The sequence below is a fragment of the Rhodamnia argentea genome, chromosome 9 (assembly GCF_020921035.1).
Source record: "Rhodamnia argentea isolate NSW1041297 chromosome 9, ASM2092103v1, whole genome shotgun sequence".
Classification (NCBI taxonomy): Eukaryota; Viridiplantae; Streptophyta; class Magnoliopsida; order Myrtales; family Myrtaceae; genus Rhodamnia; species Rhodamnia argentea.
In genome coordinates this window covers 15398213-15419608 of record NC_063158.1, presented here as the reverse complement: position 1 = coordinate 15419608, position 21396 = coordinate 15398213, and the positions used below count along the sequence as shown (strand labels likewise).

The window sequence follows — 21396 nt, the reverse complement described above, 5'->3', positions numbered from 1 at the left end:
AAGATATGATTATATGAAAGAATGAAGAATCAGACAATTTATTCTCTCAAGCAAAACTAATCAAACTAAGAATTTGAAAACCTCCCGCCACCCTTTAATTTGTCTCTAAACGTTTTCAAAGGACCAACATGATTAAAGGTCAACGAAATCAGTGATATCCTTAGTTTGTCCTCCAATTAAGACCAGTGATCTGTTCTTGCATCTGTCATCACATCTTATAAGGAGTTGTTATCCTTAATGCTCATCCATGTTGTTTGAGAGAGTTCAACATTAGAAACAAGTCTTGCTTGTAATTAACAATAAAGAACCTCTTCTTTGTAGGTTTATTGAGTTTTTCCTAAAACATCATCTACGTTTTTTACTATCCGGTTATTTAGGTTTTCCACCAAAGTGAAGCATAATTTTAAATATGTTGCATGCTATTGAACATATGTTTATATATAATTTTAAATATGTTTATATTCGCATAATTTATTTTGTTCAGTAAAAGTTATCAAACTAAGAATAAAGTTCGTTCTTGAATGGTGCAGTTTTCATTTAGATGATATAGTTTCCTTAACTCAACCAATTATAAGAATGAAATAAACAATTCGATAGCCTATTAATTCAGCAATAAACCCCAAATTCTTCGCTTCTAGTTTTTCTATTGTACGAGAACCAAATATATATATTTGTACACATGTTTTAGCAAAAAAATAAGTTTAAAACTTTCAACAGCATTTTGGGAGATTTATCTGCAAAAAATTTTACTTAGTAATTTCTTAGATCAACGAAAATAACAACCTCAAATGACATAATGTAAAAATAATAACAAAAAGGAGAATAAGCACGCGTCAGAACACGTTTATGGAAATAAGTCTTCGCAAAACTGGGGCCACGTAACTAATTCTATAACTGCATTTCATTCAACTATTGTAGAGAATCAAGTATAATATTTCATCCAAGAATGATATAAAATGTTTATAATTTGAATAGACATCCTACTTATTACATTAATAGGTTTTAGGGAAAATTATCAAAAATGCCTTAAACCTATTGTACTTTTGTCAATTCTGTTTTAAACCTTTTAAAACATGCTAATTGAGTCTTAAACATTTTCTTGTTTTGCCAATTGAGTTCATCCGGTCAATTTTAGTCGAAAATAGTTGACGTGGACGCCTACCGTCCTATGTGGCTCAGCCGGCCCCGATGTTGATAATTTCAATAATAATTTAATATTTTCATCTAACTTTATGTTATTTTATATTTTTTTATTGTTCCTATTTTTTGTTTTCTTTCCATGTTTTTTTTTCTTCCCTACTTCCTTGATAACTGACCAGAGGCGAGAGCTAGCGAGGTCGAGAGGTGCTTTGAGCTTTGAGCATTGCTGGAACGAAAATATGATTTTTGCCTTCCAACTTTGCCTCGCTCAATTTTATTAATTCCATAATTGTCTCCACCTCACGCAATGCCACCGGTGATGGTTTAGGCTGGTGACGAGGGGCCAATGATGCCAAATCTATCTGCCGGCGACCCTCATTTGAGGTCGCATCTCCTGGGTTGCGAGAAAGAATTAAACAAAATCTTTCTCGTAAGATTTAATCGGCTATGAAACACTGGCAGATCTTCACCAGGAACAATTAAGAAACTTCTTGATGCAATTAAGCGCAACACCGCAAAACCTGTGATGAAGTCGCCTTTGCACAGTAACAGCGCTTCTGAGGAGCCCTCACGGCGTCACTTGCAGCATACATGCAAGGCCCACACGACAATCCTAGAGAAAAACACATATTAAAGCATGGAGTCTACTTGGCTAGATGAACTGAATTGACATAATTACAAAAATTTTAGAACTGAATTGGCAAAAAAATATGTTTAGAACTGAATTGGCACAATTGCATTAAGTTTAGGATTTTTTTTTGTAATTTTCCCAAGCTTCCTTGTTCGTACTATATCTTTTCGCTTCTACCATACATTTCCGGTTCGTATTATACTTTTTTGTTGCACAAGTTATCCTTCCACTAGTTCCTATATATGTGGTGTTTTGTAAATCATAAATCCGATTCATAAAAAAAAACGTGCTTATGTCGTATATTTCCTATTTCGTACCTTTTCCCTTTCTTGTTGTATTTAGCTAATTCATGTTTGTAAATTAAATTTGGATTTGTTAAATACCACGTCGAAAAATGTAACATAAGTTTGAAGGATAAGTTCCATGTCGCATATTACCCTTCTAATGCCAAGCTTTTTGCGACATCGGAATTCATATTGGTGGTAATTTTCTTTTTCCCATTCGTTCTTACCTTTACGACGGTAAGTTTTGCATCCGCCTATTGCACATTAGTTTCTTCATACGGGATCTGGTCTGGTGTTTCTCTTACAAGACTGTAGAAGTACAAGACCCTTCGCTGGTGATGTGGTTCACATAAATTACCTCTAATAATAAAAATTTACATTTACCAGGATGAAGTAACTTCGATATCCCTTTACTCTAACACTGATTACTTCAGACAATATTCATGCAATAATTTTATCATTGGCTTAATATTCATATGTGCCAATCTATCCAGCAAGTAAGCTCGGAAAAAGGGGTTTTGATTGATCAAAAAGAAAAATCTACTTCAACCGATGTTCTTACACCATCCTCCGTTGATAGCTATTTGTAGAACTGTAAGACTTGATCCGAATATAAATTTAACATCACGAGCAATAAAGCTAGATTCACCCGCTCCATATTTTCTTTATTTTATGCCGATGACCATACGTGTAAATCTATCTATCTATCGAGAGTAATTTGACGGATTGAGACCTTTCTTACATTGATTCACATTTGGCAAGGTGTTCATCAGATTTTTTTTTTGGTAAAGAGGTGTTTTATCAGATTTGACTCTAAAAAGCCAAAAGTTCTCCTCACATAGGAAAGATTATTTTATATGGCGGATACGCTACGTGGTAGTGAGATTTGTTATAACCGACCAATCACCATTGCTTGCGTGTTATGAGTTTTACAGTATATGTCATATAATATGTATACTTTTATATGATAATTTTTATCTCGCTTTCTGTAAGGGCAAAATTACCAATAAAGTCTTAAATTTAGTGCAATTATGTCAATTCAGCCCATCTAGTAGGCTAGTGCTGACATGGCGTTGCCGGCTGTAACGTGGTACCGCCGACGTTGACATGGACATTTTTAATAATATTTTAATATCTTTTCAAATTTTTTAATGGTGTTGGCCAGAGGCTGGTGATCGTCTGGTGAAGAAGATGAAAACAAAGAAAAATAAGAATAAAAAAAGGAATATAAGAGAAAAGAGATAATAATATAATTAGAATCTTTGAAAAAGTATCGTTAAAACAGTCCACGCCGGTGTCGGTTGATCAGATAAACTGAATTGGCAAAAAAAATAAAAATTAGGACATAATTGAAAAAAAGAGGTTCAGGATTGAATTGTCACAATTACAATAGATTTAGGACATTTTTAATAATTCTCCCCGTCTGAAAAAGCCAAAATCAATGCAAGCTATAGTAGATTAGTGCCAGCAATAGAGAATATCTTATGTAAAATCTAACGAGACCCGCTCATTGGGCGGACCTGGGTGGAGTTTGGCCCATAACCTTTAGCTTCAAAAGGAATAAGTATGACATCTAAATAAGAAATAATTTCTTTTCTATTTTACATATTAGTTGTGTAATATTTATCTATCCTATATTATAAATGTATGCTTTTAAAATCTACCCTGAGACTTTCTTTTATCTCAGAAAAAAATTCTAAACTTTAGGTCCGATCCCAAATCTGCCCCGATTTTTTTAAAGGAAAAGCCACCAAATTTTACTCAAATTTGCCCCATTAGTCCTTTGTCCAGAAATTGCTATTAGTCATGCCTAATTTTCATATCCTAGAACGGTTTAATTTTGAAGAATTTTTTTAGTTGGGTGGATTTGTTATCCACGTGGAAATGCCGCGTCTGTCCGTACCTATCGTCTCATTGCTTTACTAATGTGGATTTTTATTATCGATGTGAAAATGTCATGTGAACTTGGGATTGGACCATGAGGTAGATTTGAGAATACTGAAAATTTATGAAATAATCATTTTTCCACTTTACCAATTAGTTGTACTCGTATAATATTTCTCTATCATGTATAAGAAATTTATGCTTTTCAAATCTTATCAGTGTTTCTGACCAAAAAAAATCTTGCTAGTGTTGACGAATTTTAAATATCAAGGTTCAATTATTAATGCAACATAATTGTATGTTTTTTAAGCCTAAGTTCGGCTTGCTCACTGACGGTGCTTGGAAATTTTGCCTAGGCCCACCCAACAAATCTAAAAAATCCAGCCGAGCTTGGCCGTTTCATTGGCGGACAGGGTTGCGTCCCAGGCCACCCACCTATTCATCTATGTCTAGTTTAAAACAACATACACCAACGTTGATTATATTATCGAAACCTCTTAAATAATAGTTCTTCCCACACACAATTTGATCAATTATTTATGACAACAAGGTCCAGTACTAATTGAAATTTAGAACCTTTAATTACAGTAGATTAAAGAACAAGCTTTCCATTTCTTTTATGAATCTGCAGAAAATTGTCAAAAAAGTTCTAAGCCTTTTGCATTTTCAATTCAGTCCTAAATCTTTTAAATTTGCCGATTTAGACCTGAACCTTTTCACCTTTTGCCGATTCAATCCTATTGGCTAGAAATTCTTGACATGGACGCCGGCCGTAATCCTTGGATAATATTTAATAAATATTTAGTTTTTTAACTTTTATATAAAATTATTAAAAATTATCAGCATTAGCACTGGCAGTGACACGTAGGACGGTCGACGTCCATGTTATCGATTTTTGGCCAATAGAACTGAATTGGTAAATTGACAAACTTAAAAGGTTTAGGACTGAATTGGCAAAAGTGCAAAAGGTTTAGGACTTTTTTTTTGACAATTTTTCCTATAAATCTGACATTACATTGGATGGAGTTCTATGATTAAAAAAATGGTTCATATTTATTGTCTGACAATGTGAAATGAATATCGTATCCTAATGATCAAGAAGAGTAAAGAAACGAAAGACCCCACAACCAAGCATCATGCTCCGGGGCATAAAAAAAAAGGTTCAATGTGAATCCTTGGTGAAATATTTTGCAAGAAATAATTTGGTTATTACGTCCATATATATATATATATATATATATATATATATATATATATAGCAAAATCTTTTAGTTCTTTGAATTTTAAAACAACAAACCATGTTGAATACCTGCTCGTCTGAACCTATACGATGTACTTACAAAGAAAAATCAAAACCGTTGACCAATTCTTGATCAATTGAAATTGACCACTTTTTTTCCAAAGTAAATTGTATACAATCGCTATGAACATTGGACCAAAAAAATCGCTATGAACATTTCAATATATCTCGTCTCTCTCCGGCAATCATCCCAATATACAGAAAAATGAAGTATTAAAGAACGGAAAAAAGAGAGAGAGGATAACGTGATTCAAGAAAGCAAATGATCAAACTATATAATTCTTATAATAAATGAAACAATCTAGCAAGATCGACATTGTGTAAGTGTTCAAGATTCGGATAAGTTGACGGATAGGTAATGATGCGACTTTTTGCTATATCAGATAACAGTTTTTAAAGGCATTGTCTAACATAGTTGCGACGTTTTCTTTAGTTTATATATCTATTAATGACCACATGCATGATTAGTCGAGAATGTTCTTTAATCATTCTCTCCCGACCACAAGTATAATCTTTAAAAACACTGTGCCAGACAGTCTCTTGGGCACACTGTGAGCACGAAGTCTTCAAAGGATGGCCGAGAATATGAGGACGTCAGACCCTATTGTCGTGCCAACTTTCGTGCAATATAAATAAGGCAGGCATAAAAGAGTTGGTAACGCAAGTTCAGGAGAACGGTATTACAAGCGATGATGCAAAACTTCACCCTGGCATGTCTCGTTCTCTTTTCAGCTCCTTTCGTAGCTTTTGCCATCGGCGCTCCTGAGAATTTCTTGCAATGCCTTTCTCTTCATTCTGAAAATGTAACCTCAATCTCCGATCTTGTTTATACTCCAATCAATTCTTCGTACTCTTCTATCTTGGACATTCCTATACGGAACTTGCGCTTCCTGACTCCTTCCGCTCCGAAACCGTTATTCATCGTGACGCCGCTCCATGTCTCCCACATCCAAGCCGCCATCATCTGCTCCCGACAGTGTGGACTCCAAACGAGGATGCGAAGCGGCGGTCACGACTATGAGGGCCTTTCGTATTTGTCCGATGTCCCGTTCGTCATTGTCGACATGGTGAATCTCCGATCGATATCCGTGGATGTGGAGGACAAAACCGGGTGGGTCCAATCGGGGTGACGGTCGGCGAGCTATACTATAGGATTGCTGAGAAGAGCAAAACCCTAGGCTTCCCTGCTGGCGTCTGCCCCACGATGGGTGTAGGCGGGCACTTCGGTGGTGGAGGCTACGGCATGATGCTGCGCAAATACGGCCTCGCTGCCGATAATGTAATCGACGCGCAGTTGGTCGACGCCCAGGGTCGGCTCCTGGATAGAGAATCAATGGGGGAAGATCTCTTCTGGGCGATCCTAGGTGGAGGAGGCGGCAGCTTTGGCGTGGTAGTGTCCTGGAAAGTCAAGCTGGTCCCGGTGCCGTCGACCGTGACCGTGTTTACAATCCTGAGGACGTTGGAACAAAATGCAACGAAGCTCGTGCACCAGTGGCAACTCGTCGCGAACAAACTCCCCGATGACCTATTCGTACGGGTGTTCTTGCAGAGCTACAACTCCGGCCCCAACGGGACGAGGACTATGCAAGCCATATTCAACACCCTTTACCTGGGCCGGGCGGACTCGCTTCTGGAGGTGACAAGGAGCAGCTTCCCGGAGCTCAACGTCACGAGAGAGGACTGCACCGAGATGAGCTGGATTGAGTCTGTCCTCAACATCGCTTGGTTTCCTAGCGGAGAGCCCTTGGAAGTCTTGCTCAACAGGAGCTCCAAAACCAAAAGATTCTTCAAGTGCAAATCGGATTATGTGAAGGAGCCAATCCCCGAGAGTGGCTTAGAGGGGATGTGGGAGAGGTTCTGTTGTAATATAACGTGCGGAAACTAACCTAGATCTTGCAAATAAATCAATGCGAAAAGCCACGAGAAATAACGAGGAACGATAAATGACACCAGGAATTACGTGGTTCGGTCCGAATATCGGTACCTACATCCACGGGAGAGCCAGCAAGAACAATCCACTATAATCGGAGAATCGGAATTACAATCGCTCAATACGCTCGTGTTTCCCGCACCTAGATTATACCCAAACCCAAAGTGTTCACAAATAAACAACTTACTTGGATATAACAAAATAAAACTCACGAAGCACTAATCTTCTCTCTTCAGACTTCTTCGCGCGATCGGAAGAGCATCACCTTCTGCTCGCAATTTCTCTTCCTTTTGTGCGGCACTCTTCCTCTCTTCTTTTGGGTGCTCATTATTATATATAAGAAAACCCCTTCCTTCCTTCTCTTTTGTGAACGACAACAAGAAGAAGGAGAAATGAAAAGAAAGCTTGCACCTTTCATTTACTCTATGATGAAAGGCTCTTGCACCTTTCATTTACTCTCCGATGGGATCCACAATAAAATATTTTATTTAAGCCCCTCTCTTTTGTCTTGTGGTGCCAATAACAATTTTAAACTCGAGACATATTTAACAATTCTCCACCTTGGCTCGATGTTTGAAACCAAGTTAATAATGCTCATTATCCATGCTGCTCTCCCAACGCCCCCACGGGCGCTCACTCTCTACAGACGCCAAAGGTGCTCAAGCAAAGCTTGAGCTTCGCCAAAAGAACAGGCTTAGTCATCATGTCCGCAGGGTTCTCTCATGTAGCAATCTTTTTCACAACAACCTTACCCTTCGCTAAGACATCTCGGATGAAGTGGTACCCGATATTTATATGCTTCGTTCGCTCGTGATAAACCGGATTATATGCCGGATAAATCGCACCTTCGTTATCACAGTGTATATCAACACTTTTCTGTTCTAACCCAAAATCCATGAGCAAACCTTGCAACCATATCGCCTCTTTCGCTACAAAGGTTAGTGCCATGTACTCCACCTCGCTCGACGACAAGGCTACGTGGTCCCGTAAGGACGCCTTCCAACTAACCGCACCACCTGCAAGCGTAAATACGTACCTGGCTAAAGACCCGCACTCATCCAAGTCACCCGCATGATCGGAATCCACAAAACCAGTGATCTCACCGCCATTACTGTCCCTCCCGTATACTATACCAACGTCCGATGTCCCCTTCAAATATCCGAGAATCCATTTCACAGCTTCCCAATGAGTTTTACCCGGACGCTTCATATAACGACTAACCACACCGACAGCTTGTGAAATATCAGGCCTAGTGCATACCATAGCATACATAATACTACCCACGGTACTAGAATAAGGAACACGAGACATATGTTCCTCTTCCTCCTCGGTTTGCGGCGATAACTTAACCGAAAGTTTAAAGTGCTTCGCTAATGGTGTACTTACAGACTTCGTTGATCGCATATTAAAACGTGCAACAATTTTCTCAATATATTTCTTTTGAGACAAACGTAATAATCCCGCAGTCCGATCACGCAAAATCTCCATACCCAATATTTTCTTTGCAGCACCTAAATCTTTCATCTCAAACTTAGCACTCAACTGCCTCTTCAGCACATCAATATCAGACATATTTTTCGCTACTATCAACATATCATCAACATATAATAGCAGATATATCAAAGACCCGTCCTCCAATCTCCTAAAATAAACACAGCTGTCCATCCGACTCTTCAAATAGTCCCGACTAGCCATGAAAGCGTCAAACCGCTTATACCACTGTCTAGGAGATTGTTTCAGCCTATATAAAGATTTCTTTAATAAGCAAACATGATCTTCCTTACCCGGAATAGCAAATCCCTATGGCTGCCTCATGTAAATCTGCTCCTCCAACTCACCGTGAAGAAACGCCGTTTTCACATCAAGTCGCTCCAACTCGAGATCCCGTGCAGCAACTAAGGCAAGTAAAACACGAATAGAAGTATGCCTTACCACGGGAGAAAACACCTCACCGTAGTCAATGCCTTCCCGCTGGGTATACCCCTTCGCAACAAGCCTCGCCTTATATCTCGCTGCCTCGACACCTGGAATGCCCTCTTTCCGTTTGTAGACCCATTTACTTCCGATAATCTTCCGGCTCTTGGATACTTTAACTAACTCCCATGTCTGATTTCGATGGAGTGATTCCATCTCTTCACTCATAGCCCCTAGCCACTGCGACGACTCAGAACTAGCCATCGCCTCAGAGTAAGACGAAGGTTCATCTGTCTCCACCTCGTCACCTACGGTCAAAGCATAAGCAAAGTCTGTATAAGCATAACGGACCGGTGGTTTAATTTGCCTTCTCTGTCTGTCTGCGGCTATACTACGCTGCAGCTGTATCGGTTGTTCATTATCACCGATTTCAGGAATTGCGGCCTCATATGCGGTCTCAACATCTGTTACCTCCGAGGTCTCCGGAGTCTCCACCTGAAGCTCCACCTCACTACTAACACCATGATCTGTCTGCTCTGCTGGTTGTGTCTCGTAACTCCTCCGTCGAAGCATTGTAGTCTCGTCGAAAATCACATCTCTGCCGATTAGAAAACCGGGTGATCTGGGATCGGTGCACCACAGCCGGTAGCCTTTCACCCCATGTGCATAACCCGTAAATATGCACTTCTTCGACCTCGGCTCAAGCTTACCATCACTCGCATGAGCATACGCAAGACATCCGAATATTCGTAATCCGGAGTAATCAACGGGTTTCCCCGACCATACTTCCTCTAGAGTCTTCCACTCGATAGCAGATGATGGAGATCGATTAATCGGGTAACATGTCGTGTTCACCGCTTCGGCCCAAAATTCCTTGCCTATTCCAGCATGCGAAAGCATGCTCCGAGCCAGCTCAAGTAAAGTTCTGTTCTTCCGTTACGCCACGCCATTCTACTGTGGTGTCCCAGGTACTGTGCGGTGTCTCACAATCCCTTCTCTCTCGCAGAAGTCGGTAAAATCTTTACCACGTAACTCCATGCCGTTATCGGTTCTCAAGCACTTGATCCGTTTATCCGATCGCTTCTCAATCAATGCCTTAAATTTCTTGAACCGATCAAACACATCAGATTTGTGCTTCGGAAAGTATACCCATACTTTCCTGGAATAATCGTCGATAAATGTCAGCATATAACGAGCACCTCCTTTCGAAGGAACAGGAGACGGACCCCGGACGTCCGAATGAATATATTCTACCGGTTGCTTGGTCGAATGAATACCCGTAGCAAACTTAATCCCGCACCGCTTCCCAAAGATACAGTGCTCACATAAGTCTAACTTACTTGTCTTCCGACCCTTTAACAACCCTCTATCACTCAGCATCGTCATACCCGCCTCACTCATGTGCCCTAAACGCATATGCCATAAATGAGTTAAATCAGAATCTGTCTCACCCGATAAAACCGCAGCAGCTCCTCTCACGGTCTCTCCCAGTAGATGATAGAGAGAACTCACTTTCTTCCCTTTCATCACCGTCATAGCACCTCGAGAGATCTTCAGCACTCCACCTTCAGCGGTGTACTTACACCCGATATCATCGAGTGTCCCCGGAGAAATAAGGTTCTTCTTGAGCTCCGGTACATGCCTCACGTCCGTCAATGTGCTCACCACACCATCGTGCATCCGAATCCGAACTGTCCCTATGCCCACAACCTTGCAGGCTGCGTTATTCCCCAATAGAACTCTACCACCATCTGCAGTCCGGTAAGTAGTAAACCAGTTCTTATGAGGCGTCATATGATAAGAACACCCCGAATCTAGCACCCATTCATCTCCCGATGAACTCGCAGTTACACACAAAATGACCTCTGCATCACTAGTGCTTTCTTCAAGAACATTCGCCACACTGGTTGTGGCTTTCCGCTCATCACCTCTGTTTCTCAATTTAGGACAATCTCTCCCGATGTGCCCCTCTTCGTGACACTCAAAGCACTTCACGCGTCCCTTGGACTTTCTATGGCGTGACTTAGATCTGCTTTTACCTCTGCTGCTACTGGACCCTCGTTGTTGCTCTCTACCCCGAACCACTAGTCATCGCGCTACATCCTGCGCTAGACCGTCATCTCGCAACTTTCTCTGCCACTCTTTAGAAAATAAGGCGGACTTTACCTCTTCCGAGGTAATCGTAGTACGCCCCTGCAACAGTGAATCAGTAAAGTGCTCCCATGACTCTAGTAGGGAAGCTAACAACATCATGCCCCGCTCTTCATCATCAAGTGTCTTACCGACGTTCTTCAAATCCATCATGAGTTTATTAAATTCATCTAGATGGGTTCCGATAGACGTACCTTCAGTATATCCGAACCGGAACATCCTCTTCAACATGTATAAGCGATTGTTCAAACCCTTCGTTACATAGAGCGCCCGAAGTTTTGCCCACAATGCTGTGGTATCCTTCTCCTCACCAACCTCTATTAACACTTCATCCGATAAATTCAACAGGATTAAACTTCTAGCTTTCCTCATTACCACATCCTTTTCAGCATCTGTCATCGTTTCGGGCAACTCAGCTTTGCCCTCCAATGCTTCTGCTAAACCTTGAGTTGTCAATATCGCCTCCATCTTGAGACTCCATAACCCAAAGTTGTTCCTCCCGTTAAACTTCTCAATTTCAGCTTTAACTCCAGACATAATTGCAATAACAGGATATCCAGATAATAATCAGACAAGCAAAAGCCCCAAATCACAATCTAGAATATCCGAACTCGGTGCTCTGATACCAATTGTTGTAATATAACGTGCGGAAATTAACCCGGATCTTGCAAATAAATCAATGCGAAAAGCCACGAGAAATAACGAGGAACGATAAATGACACCAGGAATTACGTGGTTCGGTCCGAATATCGGTACCTACATCCACGGGAGAGCCAGCAAGAACAATCCACTATAATCGGAGAATCGGAATTACAATCGCTCAATACGCTCGTGTTTCCCGCACCTAGATTATACCCAAACCCAAAGTGTTCACAAATAAACAACTTACTTGGATATAACAAAATAAAACTCACGAAGCACTAATCTTCTCTCTTCGGACTTCTTCGCGCGATCGGAAGAGCATCACCTTCTGCTCGCAATTTCTCTTCCTTTTGTGCGGCACTCTTCCTCTCTTCTTTTGGGTGCTCATTATTATATATAAGAAAACCCCTTCCTTCCTTCTCTTTTGTGAACGACAACAAGAAGAAGGAGAAATGAAAAGAAAGCTTGCACCTTTCATTTACTCTATGATGAAAGGCTCTTGCACCTTTCATTTACTCTCTGATGGGATCCACAATAAAATATTTTATTTAAGCCCCTCTCTTTTGTCTTGTGGTGCCAATAACAATTTTAAACTCGAGACATATTTAACGGGTTCTTTGAGGAGGATGAAGGGGTGGCTCAAATGATTTGGAGCCCCTATGGTGGGAAAATGGCAGAAATCTCCGAATATGCCCCGCCCTACCCTCACGTAGCTGGGGTTTTGTACAAGATCCAGCACACAACGTCATGGACTAATGAAGAGGTTTCTCAAAAGCATTTGAGTTGGATACGAAGCTTTTACAGTTATATGGCCCAGTATGTGTCGAAATCACCTCGAGAGGCGTATATCAACTACGGGGATCTCGATATTGGAATGAACAACGTGAAAGGCGACACGAGTTATAAGCAAGCGAGCGCTTGGGGAAAGAAATACTTCAAGAACAATTTCGAAAGATGTGAAGACCGCGGTTGATCCTTACAACTTTTTCCGGCACGAGCAAAGTATTCCTCCCGCTTTCATCTTAAAAGGAAAGGAAGAATAGTTGAATTTAGATGTGTCCATCGCAATAGCAAGATGATACTTTTTAATAAATGGAACACTTGACAATGTTGATGTATGAGCTTTGTGCGGGTTACTTACAAATAATATTTAATTATCTGAATTTTTGAATTTTAAATATCGAATATGCAATTACTAAAATAGGATTACGAGTTATTGAAAGGTAAAATGAATAAAAAATGGGCGGCGCTATTTTTCCTTTTCACATAGCTCAAACACTCCCCTTTACAAGTGTACTACGATCATATAATTCCTCGATTTGGGGCCCATTTGGGTTCTTTTTTTATTTGTTTCTTCTTTGTCTTCCACTTTCCTTCTTCTTCTTCTCACTTGTGTTGAAGCTTATGGCGACGCTTCTTCATCTTCCTCCTCCAAGACCTCCGTGCACATCAACCGAGCGGCCTCTCGGAACCTCACGAGCTTCCTCTTTACCTCGTCTTCGCCCCTTGCAAACCCTTTGCACATGTGGCAGAACCACCCTATGTCGGCATGAGCTGCTGCAAGATGGACAACTTGATCTCGTCTCTCGGCTTCTCGTTTGGCACACTCCATGAGATTTACCAATTGCATATGGGGCTTGTCATTCTCTTTGGCGATCATTTGATTCTCGCAACGATTTATGAGAATTGAAACAAATTGGTTGAGCCGCTCAAGCTCACGAGCAATGCGAGCAAAGACTTGAACGTGAAGAGGATAGCCTCAATGCATCCGCAATCGGCCATCCGAGAGGATAAGGAGCTCGACACTCTTATCAAAGAACCATCATGGGGGGCGGCATCATCATTAGATTCGCGAGTCCCTCATCAACAAAACTAACAAGAAGAAAAAGGAAAGTGAAAAAGAAGAAGAGGAAACCAATAAAAAAATCCCAAATGGGCTCCACATTCGATTGTTTGCAGGTATAGCATTGTAAAGGAGGAAAAAACGAGGGTAATATCGTTAGTACAATGTGAAAGGGAGTGTCTAAGTCTAATTAGGAGTGAAAAAGCATGGCCATAAAATTTCACATAATATAGTATACGGCAAATAGGGCATTAAGTTCTTGGTTGTTGTTCATTAATGTGGTATTTAAGCAATGGGGAGAGCTATCTACATAGCGATTAATGGTTTCCTATACGAATTGTTAGGTAAACCGTTGCTTTTACCCATGCTTGGCATGGATTTCTTTTTCCTTTTTCTTTATGGTATTTTAATCAATGTCAAGTACATTTTGCTTCTAATAACAATTATGAATCGGGTCTTTCAAGAATGTTTATTGTCTATAAAAATAGCAGATTTATTTCTTAAAAGGTCCCTTCAAATTGTTAATGATGTAGGATTCGTTTGGAAATTGCTTCGCTTAGGGGGTTTTGGCTCTAAAGTCACTTGAGCAAATGTAAATATTATTTGGCAAATTTTTTGGAGAGCTTACTACAAGTTCGGAGGTTCTTTGAGCTTGGAGCTTTTTCGAAATGCAAATAATAGTTTTTTCTTCCAACTTTGCCCTTGCTAAGTTTTCATTTTCTGAAAATATCTCCACCTCATGCGACGACATTAGTGAGCGTTCAGGCGGTAGGCCATGCCAGATTTGGCTACCGGCTAGTCTTGCCTGAGGTCGCATCACTTGGATCATGCGAAAGAACTATAACCAAATCTTACTCATAAGATTTAATCAGCTATGAAACACTACCAGATCTTCATTAGGATGCAATTAGCGAAACTTCTTGATGCAATTAAGCGCAATGCCACAAAACCCGCGATGAAGTCGCCTTTTGCATAGTAACATCGTTTCCGATGGAGCACGTGACCTGCAGCGTACATGCATGGCACACATGACAATCCTTGAGGAAAAAACACATGTAAAAGCGGGGAGTCCACTTGGCCGAGGAGTCCAAGTGGAATTCGGTCAACACAAGTCAACTTTCCTTGGCTGGCAACTCTTGCACACTAACTTGATATCAAGATAATATGAGAAATATCCAGCTTGGACTCTGACACCAAATAGGAAATATGAATTTCCATGGCACATAGTCGTGGACTTCCGCCAAAAAACAATTAATCCGAGATGAATTTCGTTCACGAGTTTAAATTTGGGACATGTTTTGACATAACGGGCCCGAAGAAGTTACTACCTTCTCTTGCACTCTTGAGTAGGAGTGAGCATGGGCCGGGTTCAGGCCTAGACCCCGAAACCGACCCCGTTATAACCGATTCCTAGTTTTTAGAATTCGAGAACCGACCCTGTTTGTCTTGCAACCTGTTTTCAAGCCGACCCTGTTTTTCGGTTTGGTTGTAGGGTCTACCCGAGAATCTATTTTTCTTTTTTTTAATCAAAATAATATGCGTATCGATGAAATGAGCAATAAAATTACAATCCACTGAAACCAACGGTCCAAAATATAATAATAGATAATACGACGAGATGGGAAAAAACAGAGGACCGAGAGGGGGTGAATGCCGTAAGGCAACCAAAGGGCAAGCGACGCTAGACTGGACATTAGGGTTTCTATTTTTTTTTAAAAATAACTAAAAACTGGTTCTAAAATCGGTCCGGGTGGATCTTCACTTAGAACCGGAAATTGAACTGGTTTCAACCGGCTCCAAAAATTGGAACCCATTCCCGGACCAGTTTGAGTAGGAACCGATTCCCGACTCTGTTTTTCGGGTGGGCTGATCCGGGTTCTGGGTAAACCCGGTCCGATTGCACACCCTTACTTTGAGTGAAGATAGGGCAACCGTTCAAATATAGGATTAGGCAGTGCTTAGGTTACGTTTTTTTTTTTTTGACAACGCAGTCAAGCCAAACTTCGCAATAAAAATGAGGGTTTCTTGCCATTTAGAATGTTACGTGTCATCATAAGATATAATCCGTTATTATATATTTATTTAGATAGCTACCAATAAACGAATATTTTAGTGAACTGCTTTTGGAATTTGAAAGACTAGGAGATTATTCTGCCTCGAATACGTTACTTATGGAATTTGAAGGTTACCCATGTACGTGACTCTTAGGCCCTATTTGTTTGCGAAAAATGAATAGTTTAAAAACATTTTTGCAAAAGTTATTGATTGTATAGTTTGAAATAATTAGACAGTGAAGAATATTCTAAATAGCCACAACAATTTTGTCTAAATATTTTCGTGAACGATAACAATTATTTTTCGTTCAATTATTTTTGTAAGCGATCATTTTGAAGAAAATATTTTTCAAATCATTCATTTTTCACGAAACAAACAGAACCTTAGCATTCTCTTCATTTCATATTCCCAAGTAATATGAGTGCATGTGATAACAATACCAATCCGAGTTTTCCGGTCATACTTCCCTCTTAATTAGGCACCAAAATAACAAAGAAAACAGAAAACGTAGTCTTCCCACGTTTCAATTGTCGAAGTCTATTGATCTTTGTTTCATCCTGCATGAGATGGTTAAAAAGGATATGCTCTAGTCCTGGTAAGTCCTTTTATATTCCTTGATGCTATTCTGATTTAAAGGGCCTTCTTTAAAATTGCTAGAACCATCATGCATGATTAAAAGATATGCACAGGCTAGAAACATTTCAGGGCAATATTGTTTCACCAAAAAGTTAAAAAAAAATTGATAATGGATGGAATTGATGAATTTTAAGGAAACAGCTTTTTTTTTTTCAAAGGGAATGTAAATTGCTGTAAAATTTAAAAAATGCAGGTACTCCAAATTAAAGGTTGAAAGAGAGATAAAAGAGTATGGGAAATTAACATGTACTGGAAAGGTAAATTTGCATGAAACTTATAGATGAAAGTAAATATGCGAGAACATATATTAGGTGATTGATACGAAGCTTTACAAAGATTTGTAAAAATCATTGTGGAGAGGGTGGCCCTCACTAAGGGTTGGTGAGGGCGGTCCTCGCCGGATTTGGCGAGGGTGCCGAGGGCGACCTTCACTAGGGGTCGGCGAGGGCGGCCCTTGCCTGCCCAAGCAAGGGCGTCCATCGCTTGACAAGGAAAAAAGAAAGGAAAAAAGTAAAAAAGGAAAAAAAAGGAAAATGATAAAAGGAAAAAAATATTCGGCAAAATGTTAAAATATTATTAAAAATTATCCAAGTCAGCGATTTCCGGCCCAGAGACGACTGAATTGGTAAAAAGTAAAAATGTTTAGGACTGAATCGACAAATTTAAAAGGTTTAGGACAAAATTGACAAAAATGCAAAAGGTTTACGATTTTTTTGACAATTTTTCCAAGCCCACGCAAGCAGGACCAGGCTCACTTGCCACCTTTTTGGTATTTTGTTTTATTTCTTTATCTCCTCGTGAATTGTATATTTGCAACAATAGTGACAGAATTTTCTCAATTCCAATCGACTAGGCGTATTGTGTCAATTCTTTTGAGTAATATAACTGGAAAGGGGCAGCGCTATTTTCACTGCCATTTTGGCTAATATATTCCTTTTTTCTTGTTAACTTACCCAAGTACCCTTCTCTCTTCAATTTATTATTTCTTTTTTTATCTGGTTAATCCATAAAACTGCATTTATTTTTGTCATTACTCTCATTAGTTTCACAATACAAATATTCAATTACACTTGTCAATATACCAATTTACCATATCTCATTATCTTCTTTTGACCCAAAAAATATCTCATTATCTTCTCAGTTTTAATTTTAGTTTTTGTGTTAACCATGACAATTTCTTACATTTTTTCTTCTTCTTCTTCTTTTCTCAATTTTACTAAAAGAAAAATTTACCCGCATCCCTTCCAAACAATTTTTATCTGTTGATTCTTCCACACCCATCAGATTTCAATATTTCCTTCTTGTTTGTCTTTTCCTTTTTTGAACTTATTCTTCATTATTGTAATCTATACAAGCACTAATCTTATATCATAGTAGAGAAATGTCAACTTTATCTGCAAATTGTTTACTTCTTTTCCATAGATTATCCTCATGATTGTGAATTTTTCGTCTTCAGGTTTTGGTACAAATTTACGAGAATTTAGTCAAAGATTGAATATTGTGGTTTATGTATGCATTGTCCACAGTTTACTCAAAGATTCTTAGCTTACCTTAAGTTATTTTTTGAATAATAGTTTCCTAGTTAAAAAAAATACAACTTATTAAGAAAAAATTATATATTTTTTTTTATAGAAGCACAATAATTAGTTTCCAACGGAGAAAGAAGAGCAAAAAACCAAAAAAGAAGGCAAGCATTAATCTTTAAATCAAGAGTGGACCCCAAATTTAACGTCAATAAATGTCCTTTGAGAGGATTATGATAGTTTTATCTCTAGCAAAATTGAAACAAAAGAAAAGGAAGAAAAAAAGGTAAGAAAAAAAATCTTAAATCAAGAATAAGACCCATTAGGGATAATGTAGTCAATTCAATGTAAAAGAGAGTGGCAGAAGCCAATAAAGAAGTGGAAATAGCGCGAGCCTAATGTGGTCAATTCAATGTAAAGGGGAGTGTCATAAGCCAATAAGAGAGTGGAAATAGCGCGACCCTTTTGCCTTTTGTTTTTAGAAAACTTTTAGCTTCAATATGAGTAAGTATGAAATCTAAATAAGAAATAATTTTTGGTTTATATTTGTAGTGCAGATAGCCACATGCATAATTGTACGAACATGTTCTTAATCATTCTCTCACGATCATAAGTATAGTATTTAAAAAAACACTGTGCCAGATAGTCTGTTGGTTACATTGTAAGTATATTCCCCAAGGAATTCAAAGTCTTCAATGGATGGCCGAGAATATGAGGAGGTCCAACCCTATTGTCGTGCCAGCTTTCATGCTAATCATTTAGGTTTTGTTAATACAATAGTTTTTGAGTGATTGTAAGAATAACAATATGTTGTAAGCCATTAACTTCTTAAAAGAGTGGACCGTACAATGATTTTTACTTAATTGTCATTTATTTTTTTGTGGTCCAAAACGGACCGTTAGTCTTATAGTCATCCAAATATTATTACATAGTAAATTTTCTTTCGTTTCTCACCAATTGGAAGGCAAGAGAGAAAATCACCAAGGAGTTTCGCTGTTTGTGCCCTCGCATGCACTATAAAATAAGGCACACATGAGAGAGCTGGTAACGCAAGCTCAAGAGAACAAAATTACAAATGATGATGCAAAACTTCACTCTGGCATGTCTCGTTCTTTTTTCAGCTCCTTTGGTAGCTTTTGCTATCAGCACTCCTGAGAATTTCATGCAATGGCTATCTCGTCACTCCAAAAATGCAAACTCAATCGCTACACTCGTTTATACTCCAATCAACTCTTCGTATTCTTCTGTGTTGGACATTACCATACAGAACCTGCGCTTCTTGACTCCTTCCGCTCCGAAACCTTTGTTCATCGTGACGCCGCTCCACATCTCCCACGTCGAAGCCGCCATCGTTTGCTCCCGACGGTACGGACTCCACATGAGGACCCGAAGCGGTGGTCACGACTATGAGTGCCTTTCATATTTGTCCAAAGTTCGGTTTGTCATTGTTGACATGGGGAATCTCTGATCGATCTCCGTGAATGCGGAGGCTAAAACTCCATGGGTTCAATTGGGGGCAACGGTCGGCGAGCTTTATTACAGGATTGCCGAGAAGAGCAAAACCCTAGGCTTCTCGGCTGGTGTCTGACCCATGGTCGGTGTGGGCAGGCACTTCAGCGGCGGAGGCTACGGCATGATGCTGCGCAAATACGGCCTCGCTGCCGATAATGTAATCGACGCCCAGTTGGTCGACGCCCAAGGTTAACTCTTGGATAGAGAATCAATGGGGGAAGATCTCTTCTGGGCGATCCGAGGCGGAGGAGGCGGCAGCTTTGGCGTGGTAGTGTCCTGGAAGGTCAACCTCATCCCGGTATCGTCGACCGTGACGGTGTTCACTCTCCTGAGGACGTTGGAACAAAATGCGACGAAGCTCGTACATCAGTGGCAACTGGTCGCAAACAAGCTCCCCAATGACCTATTCATAAGGTTGATCTTGCAGAGCTATAACTCCGGTCCTAACGGGACGAGGACCATGCAAGCCATTTTCAACACCCTTTACCTGGGCGGGGTCAACTCGCTCCTTGAGGTGACAAGGAGTAGCTTCCCGGAGCTCAACGTCACGAGACAGGACTGCACCGAGATGAGCCGGATTGAGTCGATCCTCTACTTCGCGGGGTTCCCAAGCGGAGAGCCCTTGGAAGTGTTGCTCAACAGGAGCTCCGACACCAAAACATTCTTCAAGAACAAATCGGATTATGTGAAGGAGCCAATCCCTGAGAGTGGCTTAGAAGGGATGTGGGAGAGGTTCTTTGAGGAAGATGAAGGGGTCCCTTTAATGATTTGGAACCCCTATGGCGGGAAAATGGAAGAAATCTCCGAATCTGCCCTGTCCTGCCCTTCCCTCACAGAGCTGGGGTTTTGTACAAGATCCAGCACATTACGGCCTGGACCAGCGGAGGCAACGAGGTTACTCCAAAGCATGCGAGTTGGATACGAAGCTTCTACAATTATATGGTACAGTATGTGTCGAAATCGCCTCGAGAGGCCTATGTCAACTGTAGGGATCTTGACATAGGAATGAACAATGTGAAAGGCCGCACGAGCTATAAGCAAGCGAGCGCTTGGGGAAAGAAATACTTCAAGAACAATTTTGAAAGGTTGGTGTGTGTGAAGACTGCGATTGATCCCGACAACTTTTTCTAGCACGAGCAAAGCATTCCTCCATCTTTCATCTTAAAAGTGTTAGGATTTGATGCACAATTACAACGAAATAAAGCGTAAAAGCGAGAAAGAAAAATTGAGATACGAGATTTTATCCTAATTCACCCTTAAACTAGGGTTACGTCCAGCAGAGGATTCCACTATATTTAGCACCTCGCACCTTTCGTTACATCACTCAATTACAAGCAAAAAAGAGTATATGTAGCGGTTGTTATTTATGAACCCAACCCCAAACTACTATTGAAAAATTACAGGCTTAAATCGTAAAAGTTCTATGGTGTCTAGGGGGCGCTGCCCCCTTGAGACCCTGCCGAGACGGCTCCTTCAGACCCCCGCCCGCTCGGCGTAGAGTAGGACCCATGTGATTTTGTATGGTTAGGGAGTATGAACCACATCCCAACAAAATAGAAATGAAGAATGGCTGAATTTAGGTGTGTTCATCGCAATAACAAGATGATACTTTGTAATTAATGGAACATTTGACAATGTCGATGTTGGAGCTCTGTGTGGGTTATTTGTTAAACAATATGCAATTTTACTTTATATCTCTCCTGCATGAACTTGGAGTGTCTTTTTTTTACCACACCTAGCATCTATTACGATAATATTGGTGCTACATATGTGATCGCTAATCTTGTTTTTCACTTCAAGACGAAACAACATTGCCATTGATTATCACTTTATTCGCAACATGGTTAACAAAGGCCTGTTACGAGTGAGTCACGTGTCTACTCATAATCAACTCGTGGATGCACTAACAAAGCCTCTTGCATGACAATGATTTCTCCATTTAACGGTCCAA

At 40.1% G+C, this 21396-nt stretch overlaps 2 pseudogenes; both read left to right on the top strand.

The window, feature by feature from the left end:
* The first annotated feature begins 5931 nt into the window (after positions 1-5931).
* Positions 5932-12935, top strand: LOC115756039 (annotated as a pseudogene).
* Positions 12936-18997: 6062 nt separating this feature from the next.
* On the top strand, positions 18998-20576 carry LOC115756036 (annotated as a pseudogene).
* Positions 20577-21396: the final 820 nt, after the last annotated feature.